The sequence below is a fragment of the Serinus canaria genome, chromosome 4, assembly GCF_022539315.1.
Source record: "Serinus canaria isolate serCan28SL12 chromosome 4, serCan2020, whole genome shotgun sequence".
Classification (NCBI taxonomy): Eukaryota; Metazoa; Chordata; class Aves; order Passeriformes; family Fringillidae; genus Serinus; species Serinus canaria.
The window spans coordinates 60,106-78,976 of NC_066317.1; the positions used below are offsets into that span (position 1 = coordinate 60,106).

At 51.4% G+C, this 18,871-nt stretch overlaps 1 long non-coding RNA gene across 2 annotated transcripts; it reads right to left on the reverse strand.

The window, feature by feature from the left end:
- Positions 1-14,199: 14,199 nt before the first annotated feature.
- LOC108963372 (uncharacterized) lies at positions 14,200-15,456 on the reverse strand. 2 transcript variants are annotated; one of them, XR_003946082.2, is made up of 4 exons: positions 15,306-15,456; positions 14,990-15,067; positions 14,764-14,874; positions 14,200-14,470 (listed from the first exon to the last, which is right to left on the reverse strand). It is a non-coding gene; the product is annotated as an uncharacterized LOC108963372 (long non-coding RNA). The 2 variants fall into 2 exon arrangements; XR_007777453.1 differs by lacking the exon at positions 15,306-15,456 and adding an exon at positions 15,163-15,283.
- Between the last annotated feature and the right edge of the window lie 3,415 nt (positions 15,457-18,871).

Here is an 18,871-nt window from a genome sequence, read left to right on the forward strand (position 1 = left end):
CATAACCCAAATGTGTGGCAGCTGGTCTTCTCCTCGCTATCTCCATGAACTGGAACACATCAGGGCTCCTGGACTGGCCACCCTTGCAGACCAAGGATAACATGCAGCTGTCTCATGCAGCCTGCTGCCTCCTGCATGATGATGATATTGAAATACATCACATCATGCAAATTGTCAACTTATTTCCTGCTGTCTGAGGATGATAATAAGGTAGGCAAGACAAAACATTTTATCTACATGTAAATAGAGATATATATATATAAATCCCCAAATGAGGCAGCCCCTCTTGTGCACCAGCAGCCTGCTCACACCTGTGCCTGCACACACCACACTCCAGCATCTATGGGATGCCTGTGCTGCTGGAGGGAATGGGGCTCCAGAGATGGGAGAATCTCAGCCCAAACATGGGGGGACAGTGCCAGAGCCTCTGTGCATGGCAAACCCCTGCAGAGACACGCAATGCCAACACCACTGATGGCTAGGGGAGTGAGACCTGGGTCAGCCATTCACCTCCTGATGCTCCTGTACCAATTTGGTCCCTCCAGGAAGGTTTCCCCAAGTGTGACCATATCAAAGGGGCTTTGAATGCAGGGAGGAAACAGAGGAAGGTAACTCTTCAAGCAAAACTGAGATGAAGAGCTCAAGCACTAGAATCCATAGCTGCCTAAATATTTCAGTAAATAAAGATGGATCCAAAGTGTCCTTCCTGTCCCAGAAAGGCAAGGCCATCATTTCAGCGTGGTGTAACAGGCTTTGGCCTCGCACACATCTGGTTCTAATTAGCACCTGCATACCTCGGTTATTAAACAAAACCCAGCGCTCCCCACAAGACTTGCAGAGTCCCTGGGCACTAGAACTTGCCCAAAGCCATCGTGTCCTCCCTTATCAGACATGGTGTGTGGCATGACACCATGAGCACAGTGCTGCAGCACAGCTGGCACCAGGTCAACTCTCAAGCACCAGGTCACGTTTCCCATCGCGCTGCTTTAACACAAACACTACGGGCTCGGCGGCCAATGGATAGAGCCCTGGAATTTTACCTCAGATCCTTCACATTTAACCTAAGGCTGATGAACCTAGTGCGATCTCTAGGGAAAAATGCATCTGTCAAAACCATTGCTTGCAGCACATGGCTGAACCGAGAAGTATGCACCAGCCATTTCCATCTTGATTTGTTGCACCCAGCCTCCAGTGTCTGCTATGCAAGCTGGATTACAAATGAGAGGTTGCTGCTCTAGATATTTTTCCAAAACAGCACTTGGGGATTTGGATGGAGAAAGCAAATTGTTTTATTGTTAAAGCATACATCTCCGTGTTCAGGAGAGCTCGCTTCTATTTCTGACTCCCCACGTGTCCTGTGTGAGCCAACACAATATTCAAACAACACTCATATTCAAACAGCCTGCACAACTGTGAGCAGATTCAAGAATTTAGCACCTCCTTCAGTGATGGACCTGTCACTGGTGTCCTGAGACTCCCACTGCTGTGGCTGGGCACTGCACAGGTCCAGCCTTCTGCTGGAAGGCCTTTAAATAACCAGGCAAAACCTCGCTGACCCACAGGAAAAAAAAAGACCTTGTCTGAAAAGCAGTTTTGTGAGAAGGAAAGAGGAAGCATGGGGACATATCTGCCTATTTTTTATTTGATTTAGCAGAAACCCTGGGGGCAATAAGGTACAGGCACACACAGGCACAGCATAAAGTTAGACATACAGCTGCCCATTAAGGCACCCTGAGTTAGTCTTGTCAATGCCTATCCATTTCCATACATTTCTGCAGCCTTTAGAGAGGCCCCCATGCTGCATTGTCAATCCACTTCCAGTCAGATCTGCGCATCCCTCCTGCCTCAATGCAGCCTCGAGCTATCAAAAATGACCTAACAAAACCTTAGTTTTCATGTATTTAATGGGGCTCATGTTCTGGTCGAAATGCCTGGTTAGCAAGTTGAAGAAGGTCAATGCATGACTTCGCTCAGATCTGCCCAGCCGGATGCTAAAAAGACATTCTGAGTAACGAGGTATTTTTTTCTACTTGCTGTACCCTACAGCAAAGAGCTCTTCAAGACGTGCCTCAGGAGCTCCTGGAAGTAATCAGGCTCAGAGGTCAGCCTGTGTCAAACTGCAACATTAATTTGTTCTGCACTTGCCCAAAGACTGCAGAAAAGGAAACTTCCAAGTGCAAACACTGAGGCACCAAGGAGATTAGATTAAATGCCTCCCTTTTGGTCTCTGCAGAGCCCTGGCCAGTGAATACTCTAACTGGTGTCACACAACGTGGTGCAGCTGTTTGCTAGAGCAAACGAGGGGAAATCATTAAAGAGCCAAGCTTCCAGCCACTTGACTTGCACACCAAAATAGAAGCAGCAGGCAGACACGTCCGTGACGCGATTTCACGCTCCGAGTGAGCTGCCGAGCCTGGCCCTGCCTTACAGCACCAAGGAGAATTCTCCTGTGCTGTAACCCCGAGCTGGCCAGCTCCGCTCGCCTGGGCTCCCATGCCTGCACCACATCCAGGAGCTGCCATCTACATAATTGCCATTTCAACTCCCAAATATGCCTGGGCTCTCCTCCTGCCTGACTCTCCCAAGTGCGGCTTCTTGGAGCTCAGGCCTCCGCTCATTATTGCAAACACTTAGCGGAAAAAAGGCAAACCATAATTGATACAATTATTACACACACACACACACAGAAAAAAAAAAGGAAAAATTCTCATCGTTTGGAAGATGAGGGGACTGAAGGTTTTTGTGTTGGGCTTTTTCCCCCTTTTGTTCTCTTTGCTCTTTAAGAACAGCACATGCAAAACATTTGTGAAGCCAACACAGCTGTGGGGCCCGCTCACCAGACCAGGACTGTCTACTCAGTATCCTTTCTAGCTTTTTATAGATACAACTTAAAAACACCATGAAATTTATTTCCTGTAATAATGATCCCCAAATATTTTCTTTAAAAGTGGATGTTTCAGCAAAACTCTCCCAAGAATGTGGAATTATGCACTCACATTGTGCTAGCACAGTCCCTCCCTCCCCACTTCCCTCACTGTGCCCCCTCAGACTCTCCCCGGTGCTTTATGTCACCTGCCCAGGTCTCTGACGTTTGCCAAGCCAGGCTGGCACCACCACACCTGTACAGATCTTGCTGAAAACTGGCACACCCTATGCTGGAGAAAGGCTCCAATACACACTGAAAACCTACAGGGTCAGGAGTTCTTCCCCAAAAGTTCCCTTTTTCCTCTGGTAAATTCCCGGGCCGATACCTTTATAGCTCATTTTCCTCCGTATGCTCCAGGACACTCCTGATCTCATCTCCGCATTTCCAGAGCCTAGCCCAGCCCCAGGAAGGACCTTCAGGAGCTGTTATAAAGCCATTTGCTCGTGCTAAATCCCCTGCTCAGGCTAATAACTCACTCTGCACCTTGCCAGGGTTTGGTCCTAACCTCACTGGGGTTACAGCAGGAAAAAATAACAAAAAGGCTCCCTCCCACACAAAGCCCCGTCAACTACTGACACTTCCCCAGCACCTCAGTGTCTAAAACAGCAGGGTAAGCACAAACCACACCAGGACAGCACAGAACTTCAATTCCCAAAGTGGAGCACATGTCCAGGTAAGAGTGCAAAGAATAAAGACAGGAGAGTGGATGTAACGTGGAGTTTAATGAAGCAGAAACAAGCGGCAGGTCTGGCAGTTTTGCCTCCTTGGAGGACTCTGCTTGACAGCATTAGGAGCATCCTTCTACAATCAAGTTTGCCTCTTGCTTTCACAGATGGCAAAGCTGCAGTTCAGGAGCGGTGCTACCACGCAGTTCTACCCTGGAAAAGTGCCCAGTTCTTGGGGCTGTAGCCCACCAGAACCCACACAAGCCAGCAGCACATAAAGCACTTTGCACAGACCCAGAGCTTTTCAGAGGCCTGGGGTTTGCACCAGAGGCATCTGCATTTCTATTTTACCAGTACCCAGGTGTACCTGGTTGGTGACTGTCTGAGCAGAGGGAAAACCTGCTCAGACAAAAATCTAAACAAGCTCTAAGTACTCACAGAATCTAGGTACTCACAGCACACCCTTAACAACACAGTCCTCAGGTGCAGGGACATCCAACCTCAAACCAAGAGCCAGGCATCGGACACAGCGTGGAGGCCAGTTCACTTGCTAGGTATAAACTCTTTTTTTCTGCACTTGCTGCCCAAGAAACAGTTTCCAGACACTTGAGACTCAGACAGGGCATTTAATTGCTTTTTTCAGTCACAGTGTTACTGTGAAATCTTCTCAGGAGTAGACATTTTGTGGCTTTATAGCATGGCAAATACAGCTTTGGGTTCTCAGTTAAGCCTGGGCTGGGGTTTGGGAGTTGCTTAATTAAAACAGAAAGGGTGGCAAATGTTTCCCACGACCCTCTCTTCATATTTGACCAAAGCATCTGTTTTTCTAAAAAAGCAGGTGGTCATCATTTGCCCAGGGGCTGGCCACCAAATCCTGAGGCTGCTCGCCCTCCCGAGAAGGGAAGCCCTTAGGGCAGGGCAGGGTCCTGGTGGAGCACACCTCCTGCCTCCTCCAACTCCTTCCAACCACAGCCTTCTGGGATGCTCACTGTGAAGCAGGGGGAAGCTGTCTTCTGCTGAGATTTACTCAACCTGCTGATATTTAGGACCTGAGGTGGAAGACAATTTGTCATCTCACTGCCTGTTTTTCTGTCCTTACCCCATTTAGTCCCCATCTCAGACAGCAGCTGCCATAAATCCGCTCTGGACCATTTTGGTGTGACAGCAAGGTCTGTGCCTGAGACATGTCAAAACAAACCCTCCTGGGAAAGCCCACCACTAAGCATGGTGTGTCAGAAACACTTGCTGAATGGAACAAGCAGATCTCTGCTCCCAAGAGCACGGTTTGCTCCCTGAGGTTCATGCTCCCCACCCGTGTTCTGAGGCACGTGTCAGCCAGCTCTGACCTGCCTTCCTGTGCTCCAGAAGAGGCTGCTCACTCCACAGCAGCACTAATGGTCTGACCCTGCTCTGTTCCTGCGCAGTGCTTCGCTCCCACCTGCACTGGATGCTGGACTTACACACACACTGCATGGAAAAAAAAGGAATAGAGCATGCAGGGCCAAGGAATAAGCACATCTAACAGAGGGGGCAGAGCCTGAGACCCTCTGACTCTGGCAATATCCACCATCAACATCTCTGGCTTCCCAGCGGCGCTCAGAGCCAGAGGAAAGGGAATCAGGCGCAGGGATGAAAAATGAATGACTCAACAAATAATATTAACAGATCTATCTGATTTCATGAGTCCAGTAAAAGGAAATTCACTTTAATTTAACCCACCTTATTTTGACAACACTGTCAACACGAGCTCAGAGCCACAGGATAGACAATATTTTTACCTCAAATGCTGCCAGTTGAACAAAGAACCACCTCCCACAAGCGTTACAATTCCGCAGAGAACAGAAGCTGCTCTGTGTGCAATCACCACCTCACTGCTCCTGGTGACCAAACACGCAGGAGTCTGTCCCTAAGGTCTATTGACCATGTCCAGCGACTCCTGCTGCTAAACAAAGCAGGAGCATCACCAAGGACCACAGAAGGGTTATGGAAACCCCCTGGGGCAGAGCCTAGGGAAAACCCTTCACAGCCGGGCACCTGATGGAAGTACTGACAGTCCTGTGCCCATTCCAACTAGAGTGCATTCCAAAGCAAAGGAGCAAGGGCTGCAGCGGCATTGCTGTTTATGTTTGCCAACACATTCCCCCTCCACCTGATTTTCCACAACAGACCTGGAATAATTAACTAAAGTGGGAGCAGAGTCAGTCACAAGTAGTCACCAGCTTCAGCTGAACCCAGGCCATCAGGAGCAGTCCCTGAGCACTGAAACCACAGTGGAAACACCTCCCAGTTAACTAAATATCCCATCTCTATGAAGCACATCCAATCCTCTTTTTTCCCTTTTATTTCACAAATACTGCATGGGATGAAAGAATGTCAGGGCTGAACTCTCCAGAGCAGATGTAGAACACATGTATTTGCATCAGTTTAAAGCAGGATTCCAGACACTAGAAAGCAGTTGTGGTTTGGCAGTGGAGATCCCTCATTTTCATTAGCTCAGGCTACAAATGATTTCTAGAAAGCCTTCCTACTGCTGGAGTAGGGTTACTTCTGTCGGGATGGGTCTTCCAGGTGGATTTTCTTGGGGGGAAACCTGCAGGGGTAACGATTCCGACTCAACACACCCAGCCCACAACAGCAACTTCATAGCTAAGGAGGTTCCCCAAGACCCCGGGGTGCCAGCAGACACCTCAGAGCCAGGTGTGACTGCAGCCCTTGGAGCATGACAGGAGCACAGATGGGCCTTTCTTCCTAGCTCAGCTCAGGGAAATGGAGCCACGGTGGGACTAGCTTGGCTAATGAGCAGTTGCCACTTTATATCTGCTAAATAAAGCACTGATATCACCCCAGAGAAAATCTTTGCTCCCTCTTGCAATTATTTCCCTCCTAAGTTGGCTGAGCTTTCATGTTCTGCATAAGTGACTGTTCTGTGGAACATGCAGAATTATTCCAGAACCAAAAACCTGCTCTTAATTAGAGGGGAAATGTAAGAAAGAACTAATCAACGCTCCTGATTGTGTCTCCTGACACACTAAACTCCAAAGCCTGGCATACTGCTCCTTTGTCATGTCCTCAAACGATGACACTCCGTTACAAGGTTTAACCCATCAGCTCTACAAGACACCAAGTTTTCACCATCTCACGCTCTGGATCAGCAGGGACAGCAGGATTTTTCCTGGAGATAAGGGCAGCCAGAGACCAGTAGATGCCCTGAGGCACATCCCCTCCCCAGGAAGCGGGACAGAGACCGGTCCAGGCTCCCCATGACACATTCTTCTCTCTGCAGTGCACTGAAACGTGCAAAGCTTTGCTCCACTCAAACCAGAGGCATTCTGCACACTTGGGAAAATGTTACTATTTATAGAATGTCCTGTGCTCTTTCACTGTGCTAAGGTTTCATCCTTTCTCCATTGTTCACAGATATTTTCCATAAAAAGCAAACCTCACCGCTGTCCATTTAATGGATAGATTCTGAGGGGAAAAGCTGAAAAGAAAAACAACATCCCTGGGAGTTAAATCAAAGGAAAGGTTAGTTTTTCCAGCTGGGCTCTGGACGATGGAAGACAGTCTGTCATTCCGAGGCCAGAAAATGTCTTTTACGTACACCAGTCTCAGCAAACCCACCCTGAGTTATCAGGTTTATTTTATAACAGTTTAAGTCTTATATTGTACTTGACTTCTGCTGCCAACAGCCAAGGCCTATGCATCAGCTATTGGTTAGAAAGCAGCACCAAGGTCATTTCATTTTGTCAAAACACAACGGGCAGCCATAAATCCAAAACAGTCCTTCCCAGGTTGTTTATTATTATTATTATTATCATTTGAATAACACTAAAGTTTGCACACTGTTACTGTGAGCCAGAGGTTTTCCTTAGGGGCAGCTCCTCTGGGAGAGCAAACAATGGCTGTAGAACATCTCCTGAGTGCAAACTCGGCCTGTACCCTTCTGACACCTCAGCTCATTTGGAAATCAAATGCTGGAAATGCATCCCATGGGTCAGCCTCGGGCACCAAGCTCCTGCCTCCAGCAACTGAAAAACTCACATACTTACAAGAGTCAAAGACCAGAGAAGAAGCAGCCAGGAAAGAACAAGAGACAGGTAAGGTTCCTAAGCAATTGAAATGCCCATGAAAAGGTCAATTTAGCCACGATATTAGTTGGCTCAGTCTTTCTACCAGAGCCTACAACTGGGAAGGTTTTGGGGTTCAATCCAACAGTGAAAACATAAAAGGCTGGGCATAGGCAGACATCTCTCCAGAGCCCAGAACTTCCCTTGCTTTGTCCCATTTCAGCTGCACCAGACTAGTGCGACACAGATCCTTTTGACCTCAAATTGCTTTTTCACTTTTTTTAGTGATTAAAAATGAGCAATACATCAAGTTCCTCTAGCAAGAATGGTAATTTCCCCCACCACCTGAAATACAAACTGATTCAACAGCGTTGTTCTGCTGAAAGTGAAGGGGTGGATTAGAAACTACCAAGTGTTTGGACACACTTTTTGAGATGGGTGGTACGGAGACTTCATGCACAGGGAAGGGTCACCCACAGTCCTGTGAGCACATCAGCTCATTTGAGAGCTCAAATAAAAACTATGAAAATACAAGAAAGGGCTGAAACCCCCCTACAAATGATTATACACTGACCAGGAAGCCCTCCAGCCCCTCCTCCAGGTGTGCTGTCCCTCCAACACCAGCACAGACCTCCAGCTGACAGCACTGTGTCTATTCATGTGTCTCTGCTAGGCCGGCACTGCAGCTTCTCTGCTGACTTCAGGAGGAAATTACTATTTCCAAAAGACACCTTTTCCTTTTCTTTCCCTGCTTTGTTTTTCTACCTAACTGCATAGAGTACTGCAAGCACTTTAATAGTGCTGCTCTGCTTTGGTCAGCTGCGTATAATAGTGTACATTAGAAGAGATTACTGCAAGTCTGAAAATGTTTATTATCGCATTTGTGATATGACATTATCTAATTTGTAGGGAATGGAACAAATACATTCCTGCGTGACAATCAACACAGTGATTATGACGTCAGGCTTCTGGCTTACTTCAGAGCTGCAGGGTACCTGTTTCCTTTCCAGTTCAGGAGTGCCAGTGCTTCATCTCCCACCTGGTTCCCTTTCCACGTGCGACTACCCCACAGCAGCTGACAATTACTGACCCTCTAGGTACGGACGCTACCAATTCTTTCACAAAATACCTCACGCATACAAGCTTCCAGGACCTGCCTGAAAGGAGGGTGAGGAAGTGTCCACAGACACCTGTGCATTCCAGCCAGGTTCCCTGTGTTCTGCCCTCCAATGTGGCAGCTCAGCTCCTTGCAGCAAACACTCCTGAACCGAGCGCTTTGTGTGTGCCACCCCAGCAGCAGGGGTGTGACCCCGTCCCTCCCAGGGCCACCAGCTGCCCCATTCCAGGCTCACAGTGGGGTACAGCAGCCTCTGGGCAGCCTCCACACACCTGTGCCCCGTGGCTGGCAGGGGCAGAGGGAGAAGGCGAGGAGCTGACCCCACTGGAGCAGTTCCTGGCCGGAGCCCAGCTCCGGCCCTGCCCCGCTCCCAGTGCTCCCGTGTGAACCCGGAGCACATTTCAGGCTGCCAGCGCAGGTGTGAAACGCACCTGGCAAGGTGTTCCCTTTGTTCTGAGCCTTCCCAACGGGAGCTCGCAGGTGCACCCGCTGCTGTCAGGTGACAGGACTGTCCCTGAGGGGAAGAAAGGCCCTCTGCTCCGAGGGTGCCCATGGCTGCTGTGCTCCAGGGAAATCCTGGGAACTGAGCTCAGTGCCACTGAGCCACCCCAAAATCCACTGTAACCCCCCCGACTTCTCTTGGAAAGCCAAGAGGTGCCTCATGGCCACCAAAATCTCTTTCATCAACCCAACCCTGCACACAGCTCAGCTCCAAGTCCAGCAGCACTTTTAGTGCTGCCAACAGCTGCCATTCATCATTCTTGTAAACTAAATTTGAAGGGGGAATGAACAAGACCCACCTCAAACACTGGGGTTTCTCTCCTGTAATCACGGACAGGAAGGAAGAACAATCAGGAACACTGTAAGAAAGGTGTCCCTGCTCATGGCTTTTAAAGGTCCTCTCCAACCCTGCCTATTCCATGATGCCATTCCATGACTTTCAGACTTGGCTTCTATTTCCCAGGGTAATGAAACTGATCAGAATTCCCCTGGCCAGGAAAGACATGTAGCTTTTCTCCTGCCCCACAGCACAAGTACCTGGCTGTAATTGACAGCTGTTATGTCACTGAAATGGTACAAATCCTGTACTCCATGAAATATACTCAGCTCTCCTAACCTGTACTTCACCTGGATGATCTACAGCAAGCAATGAGGAAACAAAAGACACTCTGCATTTCTCCTTGTTGTCCACATGCTTTCCCACATGGAGTCACAGCCAGCAGCCTGGTCCTGGGGAACGTGCACCACAGGAAATCACCCCATTTTTAGGCACTTGAAACCATCCACAGGTCATGCACTGCTATTCAATGGGAATCAGTTGTCTGTGCTACTAAGACTTAAGGAGATGCTTCTCAGGGAGGGAGGGAGTAATAATTATACTAATTGGTCCTTTGTAAGTGACAGCTAATGAACAGAAAGAAAAGCTACAATGAACTTCAGCTCTGCCTTAGCCTGTCCTACCATTTGAAACAACATTAGGCTTGGTTTTATTGGTGGAAACCTTCTCCCCCCGCTCCCTGCACACCCCCAATCAATGGAACAGCAGAGAAAGGACAAATCCTCATCTTACTAAGCTCCCTAATTTCCACCACCAGATTCCACCTAAGTATTTGAAGTAGCTAAACACTTGGTGGCTGCACTGCTACCCATGGAACCACAGGTACAACTTGCTCCAATTGGAAGCCTACACATCCAAGCTCACAGGGTCCTCAGACAGACACATCAGGGAGGCTGGGGTCTTCCTCTCCGGCCCATCACAGCGAGCCCCTCCCAAGAGATCAGCACAGTGGCTGAGAGACTTGCTCTGGGACATAAAGGAGGAGCTCCTGACTGTTGCATAATTTCCCAAGGCTTTTGTCAACAGCAGTGCTTATCACCTTGGACAAACAAGCAATCCTTAATGCATTCCAGAGTGGAGGTTAGGGCTAGACAGGGTAAACACACACCTGTGCAAAGAAGTCAGGACCTGTCTGCCTGCCCAGTTCCTCTGGCCATGACACCGGTGCTGGCCTCCAGGTGCAGCCCTGCTGCTGACACAGAGGGCAGACTGGGAACACCTGTTCCCTGTTGGCCCACTAGGCACACAGCAGGGAAACCCAAAAATGCCTCTGTGTGTCTTTGTGAGGGCGGCCAACAGCAACCTCTGACCCACCAGCTGTAACTCCTTTGTGGTGTTATAAGGAAACACTTCGGGGTGCCCTGTACACCAGCAAACTGCAGGAGAGCCAGAGTCTGGAGCATCTCCATGACAGCACTAAAAAGACACCCAGACCAACAGCAGAGAACAACACAGGTCATGGATGTGCAGCAGAGCAGCAGAAAAAAGAAAAAAGAAATAAACAGGAAAAAAACAAACAAACGGGGGAAAAACTACCCCAAAACCCTTTAAAATTAATACAGGTTCTGGAAAAAGACCTTTTCAGGCTCTAACAGGTAAATCGTGCTGCCCCTCGGTACAGGCAGAACCACCGCCGGCACAGAGAGCCCTTCCCGGGCTGGAATGGCTCTGGAATGACCCCGGCTGGAGAAGGAGGAAATTGCAGCTCCTTTCCAAGGAGATCACAAAACTCTGGCCAGAGAGGGAACGAGGGAGTCACGGGCCACAGCTGCCAGTGGCTATTGTACCTCTTTCCTACCATAATGTGGCATAATCCAAGGAGTGCTTCCCTTTTCAGGGCTAAGCCATCCCAACACAGTCACATCCTCCCTCAGCCCAGGCACAGATTCAACCTTTTGTGTCACATTTCTCCCTGAAAATCCCAAGTGGAACAGCTCCCAGGACACTTGCCAGGCAGCAGAAACCGTGACCCGTTTGAAACTCGTGCAAAACCCTGCTCACATCAGCTGTGGAACCTCGCTTGAGGCAGCATTTCCTCTGCCCATGACCCAGCCATATTATCATAAAAAATAACCCCAGAAAATGAAAGGATGGAGAGGAATCACACTTCTATTTCAAGCAGAAGTTATACAAAAAAACCCCAGCAACAAAATATTTCCCGCTGTCAAGAAACCTCTAATCAAATAATCTTTCTCACATGCTCCACCCGAGGTTCTCCTTCAAAGTAACACGCCCCACATTTCAGATTAATCGTGAAGCTGTTGCATTTATCATCTCACAGGTACTCACAGAAACTCTTCCAGCACACCTTGCTACTCCTTTCTCTGCTGGGCCTTGTAAGAAGTTATTCTTCAGGTCTTGAAAGAAGTTATCCTTCAGGTCTTGTCCCACGCTTCCCAGTGACCTCGAAGAAAAAAAAAAAAAAGACAACTCAGAAGGGTTTTACCCAGGTTTTCTGCTCACCGTTGGGTTAAGGGTTCTGTAAGCACAGGGAGAGAGTCCTAGGCCTGCCGGAGCCCCCTGTCTCACCCTGTTCTCCTCCTGAGCACTCTGAGGGCTTATTTCATTCGTTCCCGTACGCAAGAACACCCAAATTTCAGCGCACCAATGGAAACTCGAGCAGAGTTACATGTTATTCCTCAGACGACACCCGCACGAATTAACCCCGGGGCACCGCCCGACCCGCCCAGGGACACCCAGCCACCCCCAGCCCGAGACCGCGGGCCCTCACGGTCGCACCGCAGCCTCCCGGCGCTCACCCTGGGCCCGCTCCCGCGGCGGCGGCGCTGCCGGCCCGGAGCACGGAGGGTTCCGCGGCGCCATTTCCCGCGGCCCCACAGCCCCGCCGGAAGCGCCGCGCCTTCCGCTACCGGCGCACAAGCTTGCCGCCCTGCCTCGCCATTGGCCGCGCCAGGGCGCCGCGCGCCGCGCTGATTGGACAACGGCTTCAGGCCCCGCCCCCTCCCACAGCAGGGCGGGCCGGCGGGAATGGCGGGGTAGCGGAGGGGGCGGGGCCGGGCTCGCGAAGGGGCGGGGCCAGGCCGGCGGGAGGGGCGGGGCCGCAGGAGGGAGGGCGTTCTGCAATTCTCCCGGGTTGCGCTTAGCACATAGAAAATTTCTTTTTAAAAATCAATTTATGCCTAAACTCGCGGCTTGCACTGTAATTTTACCCTACGTCCCACTGCTCACAAAGCACGCTGAGAAAGTAACGCTTAAAAAGGGGGTTTTGGCTCCTTAGGGCAAGCCAAGCCCCCCGTGCCCCACAAACAAGCCTCTAGTTGCCGTATTTATTAATTTATTTCCATTAAGAGGCTAGGAGAGCACCCAGCCGAAACTCTGAGGATGTAGAGAGCAGTGAAATAGCGGGGAAAGGGCAAGATTAAGAAAGCAGAGGAAAAGACAAAGTAAGTGAAATAAAGTTCTGACTGCAGAGCACAGAACTGTCGCCGCACAGTCACCGTCCATGAGAAGCACACGCAGGAAGAAGCAGGAAAAGGCAGAGCTCAGGACAACGGCCTGAGGCTCAAACCTGCGGGAGCGCCGCTGGAACTGCCCTGGGCAGAGATTTTGGGCACCGAACCGCACCGAACGGCGCCTCGCTGCTGCCGCCTTGCGGCCACGCCGCGCTACTGCACCCGGAGCCGCGCGTGGGCACTGCCCGAGCGGCGCGGTGAGGACACCTGGCGGCCGCGATCCGGTACTGCAGCGGCAGGGCGCGCATGCGCTCTAATACGGAGGCGTTGTGGGTCACGTGGTCTATGAGGGCAAACCGGAGCATGCGCAGTCGGGAGCTGACGCCACGCGTCACGTGGTTTCTAAGGGCAGAAGGGCGTCCCGGAGCGGCACATGCGCAGTACCCCGAGCGGCTCACTGAGGACACCTGGCGGCCGCTACGCAGTACTGCAGCGGCGGGCGCGCATGCGCACTGTTAGCAGAGGCGTTGTGGGTGACGTGTACAGTGAGGGCAAACAGGAGCATGCGCAGTAAAGAGCTGGCGCCCAGCGTCACGTGGTGTCTAAGCGTTCAGGCGTTAAAGGCGAGGCGTGCTGCCGCCTTGTGGGGAGCGGGCGGTACTGCAGGGCAGGAGCGGCGGCGGTTCCGGCCCCGGCTCACGGTAACCCTGGCCCCGAGCGGCCCTGCCCGGCACCTGCGGGCGCGGCTCCCGGCCCCCCTGGGACACTGCAGGAGCCGAGCGGGTGCGGAGGCTTGCGGCAGGACGCTAAGGGGGAAGACCCAGGGGTCAGAGAATTAGGGGAAAGCCTCAGAAACACTTCACCCTCTCCTGAAGTCGTCCTCTGTTTGAGTCGCGTGTTCAAAGCTGGTGGTCAAGCTGGCTCATGGCTGCTGCGGACCCACACCTGAGGCAGCGTTTCCTCTGCCCATCAGCCAGCCATAACAGGAAAAACAATGACCCCGGAATTATGGAAGGGAGAGAGGAGAAGGACACTTTTATTTCAAGCAGGAGACACCAAGGAGATGAACAAGATCAGCAGGGTCTCCTGCTCAGTCTCCCAGCCAAAAGGAGGCTATCACAACCTCCCATCATGTTTTTTTACCTAAGCAGAGCATCTGAAAGCACTCTGGAGTGCTTTCAGATGCTCTGCTTAGGTAAAAAAACCCAACATCAACATATTTCTCACTGTCAGGATTACTCTCGTCAAATCATCCTTCTCACGTGTTCCACCTGAGATGTTCCTTCAAAATAACGTGGTTTCCTCGCCCAATTCATGTCAAAACTGTACATCATCACCTCACAGGTAGTTGTGGGTATTCCTCCACCACAGTTTGCGGCTGCTCTCCCTGACAGGGCCTGCCAGAAGTTATGGTTCAGTTCTTGTCCCACGCTTCCCAGTGACCCTGAGAAGGAAAAGCCCAAACCTTACTTAGAATCATTGCCACAGGTTTGTGTCACTATTGGATTAAGTGTTCTGTAAATTACAGGGGATGGTCCTCAGCCTACTGGAGCTGATTTGTCTCTGTCTCCCACTGACCCCACAGAGACCTCCTCACTCCACACCCCATTCAGCAAACACCCTGAGCTGGGACAGCAAAGACAAGGGATATTTCGACAACATCCCTGCCGTGATGCTGTCCAGACATGGGACAAAGCCCTTCCCACCACCCTGCTGGCGTTTCCCCACTCTGAGTACCTCTGTAAATGCACATCCCAATCCAGGTCAGACAGACAGTGATGTTTTCTGCCTGCCACAGCCGCAGGCACCAAGTGCCTCAGGATGCTCTGCATTTCAGTTCAGCGAACCCTGCGGGGACAGCGGAGTGGTTTGGGCAGAGAGGAAATAAAAATGACCAATTTTAATACTTAAAATATCCCTGAGAGTTAGTGGCTGCTCAGAGCAGCAAGCGTCATACACTCACAGTTTCATCAGGAGCAACAATCTCAGGTTCCTTCCTTCTGGAGCCCAGCTCCAAACGGGAAACTCCTCATGACTGCTCCTGAGAGAGGGAAGAGGAAATAGAGGAGCTCAGGAAACCGACTCCCTGCCCTGAGTCCTGGTTCACCAGCCCGAGCACCAACAGTGCTTTTGTACCAACTCGCTCCCTGCTTTCCACGTTTACATCAGCAACACAAACCGAGGCTCTGTCGGCAGCAGCACTCACACCTCCACAGCGCCGCCCTCAGCCACGGCCCCGCCGCCTGCTCCCCACACGACTCTTCCCGCTCCCCGCTCACCTTCAGCGCGGCTGCAGCCTCTGCACCCGCTCGGCTCCTGCATTGTCCCAGGGGGGCCGGGAGTCGCGCCCGCAGGTGCCGGTCAGGGCCGCTCGGGGCCGGAGTTACCGCAGGGCCGGGCCCGGAACCGCCGCCGCCGCTCCTGCCCTGCAGTGCCAACCGCTCCCCACAAGGCGGCAGCACGCCGCGCCTTTACCGCCAGGGCGCATGCGCGTCAGCGGCGCGCTGGCGCCCTTAGACACCACGTGACGCTGGGCGCCAGCTCTCTACTGCGCACGCTCGTTTGCCCTCACTGTCTACGTCACCCACAGTCCCTCCGCTAACAGTGCGCATGCGCGCTCTGCCGCTGCAATACGACATAGTGGCCGCCAGGTGTCCTCACTGTGCCGCTCGGGGCAGTGCGCATGCGCGTCACCGGCGCGCTCCCACCCTTAGATACCACGTGACGCGCGGCGTCAGTTCCATACTGCGCATGCTCTAAGCTGCCCTCACTGACCACGTGACCTACGGCGCTTCTGTTGGTATTGCGCATGCGCGCACTTCCCTTGCAGTACCGAAAAGCAGCCGGCAGGCGTCCTCAGTCCGCTCTTTGGTGCAGTGCGCATGCGTAGTCCCGGGTGTAGTGGGGCAGCGCGGCCGCAAGGCGGCAGCAGTGAGGCGCCCTTAGCACCGGTTCGGTCCGGTCCGGTCCGAGCGGGTCGGAAACGGCTGGGAATAAACTGAAACCGTGCTCCTACTCGCAGGGCTCCCGGTCCAGCCCGAGCGCTTGGCACATAAATACCTGTTCGCTGTCTCGCAGGGACGGAGAGCTTCTCCAGGTGGGAGCGCTGGGAAACGGGACTTGGCACAGTGCGTTTGTCCCGGCTGTAGCTGCAGGAGCACGGGAAAGCGCAGCTCTCAGCACTCTCTGCCCCAAACACAGCTCTGGCCTCCTCTGTAAGCTGTCTCTGCAGTGCGGTTTACTCCAAGAAAAAATAAATAGTTGCTCACAGGAATTTGAAATATAAATTATCACAAGGAGAAGTAAGGAATAAAGTATTGCTGTAGGAGCCCTCGGGCTCTGTTGGTCTGATTTGGGAAGGGGGCACTCACTCCCTGCAGTGCCAGCACAGACTGCCAGCTGGGGTCTGACAGCCCTCCCTGTCCTGCTGCCTGGCAGTGACTTGGGCAATCCAGCGCTGAGGCTGACCAAATCCTGGCAATCCATACACAGTGGAGTAGCTCTCAAGTCTTAAACCTCTCACACACTGCTGTTTCTCAGAGAACTGTGCCAGCACTGAGATATCCCATGTGCCTGGATGGAAAAAGTCAGGATGACAAAAAGCAATTTCTCCCTCTCTGACACATCACCAAAGGAGTTGTGACAAAAAACACCAACTCCTGAAATTCTTTGTGAGGAACCCAGCCCTCCTTGGGACACCCAAATGCAGCAGGCATTGAAAAAGAAAGGAAAAACTCAAGCTTGTAGGAGGAAAAATTAGACAGCTTTCCCCAGCTTCTGATAAAATCTCTCTAATCTTTCGTGTGCTAAACCAACTGCTTTGATTTTCTCTAGAACAACAAAATAGAAGCCCCACAACAGACCCCAGGCCACACATAATGAAAGATGCTCCAAGTGCTTCCATCCCTGTGCACCAAGCAAACAGCCTGTCACCCCCCCTCCCTGGCACCAGGGCCAAAACAAGGACCAAGGACAAGCAAGGACCAAGAGCAGCTCTGGGACTCAGGTGTGCTGCAGAGGAGCAAGCCCCAAGAAAAGCACAGTGAAAATAAGCACCGAGTCTCTTGGTGGCAACAAAAAGCAAAACTGTGGGGCACGGCAGGAGAAAGAGGAAAAGGCTACAGGAACAAATGAGCAGAGGAAAAGAAGACACAATCCAGCTCTCAAGTCAAAGCCAATTCATTTCTTCCCACCCCTTGTCCTCAGGCAGCAACGATGAAAGACACGTGAGAATCTGTCTCTCAGAAGCACCTTTTTTAACTATGGCCACGGTGGGATGGCAGTCCGGATAGGGACAAAAAAACCTTCTTTCAGGCTGGCAGCCTGCTCTCGGGCAGGAAATGCCTGCCCTGGGAGAGGGTGGAGCTCTGAATGGGGACCTCTGCCTATGCTCAGGGCTCATGTGTCTCTGGCTCACACCTGCTCTGCCCAGGACTGCAGCCCTGGAGCTGCTTTGGCTCTCCCTTCGTACACAACACCCCGAATCCAGCGCTTCCAGAGTGTGTGTTCCTGGGGCCCACCTGGAACCGTGGGTGGAGGGAGTTGGAACAAGGCACCTCCAGCCACTGAAACACAATAAAAGAACGAACAGCACAGGCCTGAAGGTCAATTATTCACGTGATGTTTTGGTGGCATCACTTGACATAACAACACCCGAAACAAAACTTAAAAATGAAAACCAACATTTTCTCTCTCACTTTTTATTTTCCAGTTTAGGGGTCCTCCTAAATACAAGATAAAAAAACCCAGTAGAAACACAGTGCAAGACCTACTATTAACAAGAGTGCCAAAGCACCTGCTTTCTGTGTGTTTCCTAAACAGAACATGTTTTCATCAGCCCTGAGGACTTCCCTGAAAACCTAAATTTACATGTGTAAAAGTGCATCCAGTAGGGGCAGGTGTTTCTGAGGCAGCCAAAGGACCAGAGGAAGAGAGGCACAGAGGGATCCACAAGTGCCCAATCCTGCATTTGGGCAGGATTATTTGAACCCCAAGTGCTCTGCAGTTGCCCCAAGCCTGGAGCTGACAGAAACAAAATGAACTGCCCCTCCTGCCTCATTTTCTGCCCTCTCTGACCAAGGGATAACCACACAGTGCAAATGACAGCAGAGAAATGGTGAGACCTGCCTGGTGCCCCCAGGGTGGCTGGCACCAGGGCTCATTCCCTCCTCTGGCTGATGGAACTTAAACCCAGGTTTACTTTGGATCAGTGCCATCTGGGAAGCAACCCAGTCCAGTGGAAGCTGTCCCTGCTCAGGGGTGGAATGTTGCCCAGTTGTCCCTGGGCAGGGGTGTGGAACGGGATGAACTTTAAGGTCCTTCTCCAGCAAATCCATTCTGGGGTTATATGATTCGGTCAAGAGTCAATCCTGCATAATAATAATAGTAATAATAATAAGTTAAAAGGCATTTAAACAAAAAAAAAAGTCAGTTTTTGCCTGAATTAGGAGCTCCAAACAGGGTAGCAGATGAGGGATGGCAATAGCTGAACTAAGCAGCCCGTATGCTCCTGGCCCACAAATGCTACCAAAGACGTTTGACACACGCTCTAAAATTATGCCACAGTCATCTCACCGCAGGAGAAAAAGGGGAAAATCACACAGGGCAGCAAAGCTACTCAGTGGCTCCTCCGTTCACCAGCTATGCTGACAACCCAAGTGCTACAAAAATGTTTTTAGCTCCTCGTAGCAAGGCCCCCCCCACCTACTATTTATGGTAGTTGTTAATGCATTTTCCTCAAGGGGCCGGGAAAGCACACGAGGAAGTGAAGTGTTGGAAGGCGTGCACGCCCGGGAATCAGAGAGGAGAAAGGGCAGGAAGGGAAAACCAGAGGGAAGCAGACCCA